Source organism: Tupaia chinensis, unplaced genomic scaffold (genome assembly GCF_000334495.1).
Source record: "Tupaia chinensis unplaced genomic scaffold, TupChi_1.0 Scaffold000609_1, whole genome shotgun sequence".
NCBI lineage: Eukaryota > Metazoa > Chordata > Mammalia > Scandentia > Tupaiidae > Tupaia > Tupaia belangeri.
Genome location: NW_006160128.1, coordinates 1,454,189 through 1,455,417, shown reverse-complemented (window position 1 = coordinate 1,455,417; position 1,229 = coordinate 1,454,189).

Sequence of the window (1,229 nt, the reverse complement as noted above, 5' to 3'; positions counted from 1 at the left end):
TTACCTCATTTAAATGAAACTTACTGCAAACTTCTGGCCCAGGGTTTATCATCTTTATTTCTTTAAATTAAGCAAACAACAAAGTCTAAAAAGATAAAGGCATAAAGATAAATCAAAGTTACATAAATATTAAGATTGGGGTTTTTTTTGAGAGGTTTATGCTATAGAGCGTGTGTACTCACCAGAAAGACAGAAAGAGACAGAGAGACAGCAAGAAAGCATCCCCCAGGGGGAATGGCCACGTTGCAATCCCTTCTCCTCCATTTTCCTCTTGGGATCTTGGGCACGCACACACATGCACCCAATGTGAGTTTAAGCCACCAGGTCTAGGACTCGAACCGCGGTCGACTACATGAGTCCAGCGAGATAGCTATTACGCCATATGCTGGTCCCAAGATTTTTTTTTAATTATTTATTTATTTTTTATCATCTTAATCTTGTTTGTATTACATTGGATTGCATATAACTTTACAGTGTATTACATTGCTTTTTCAAAAGGGAATGCCATGCATGTCAGTCAATGCAGAGACATTATTCTCCCCACTTCATCATTCAATATCTTTTCATTGTTTTTTCCAATCATTATTATTGTTATTCCAAATATTTTTTTAAACAATCACTATTTTTCATTTTGCTTGTAAAAAGACTTTACCCATCATGAAATACTTCTCAGACCAATCCAGTTGAGAATACTATACATGTCATCATCAACAGGTAATAAGCCGTATCTGTTTCCCACTACCGTCCCGCCTCTCTATTTATTCTCTTGCTATCTTTCTCTATCCTCTTCTCTTCACCCACCCCCCATTTCACACTGTCTTATTCTTGTTAAGTACTTTCATTGCTTTTATGTTTATGTCCTCCAATATTTCCCTCTCTACCACAGAGTGCAGATAGTCAGTATATCTTAAGTGGAGACATACAATATCTTTCTTTCATAGCCTGGCTTACTTCACTCAGCAATAGATCCTCCATATCTGACCACTTTCTATTAAATGCCAGGGTTTTGTTATTTTTTATGGCTGAATAGTATTCCATAGAGTATATATACCACACTTTTCCAATCCATTCATCAGTTTGGGGACATTTAGGTTGGTTCCATGTCTTGGCAATTGTGAATAATGCTGCAATAAACATTGATGCGTAAGCACTTTTCCGATTGAGTGTTCTCCTATCCTTTGGGTAAATACCCAGAAGTGGGATTGCTGGATCAAATGGTAGTTCTATTT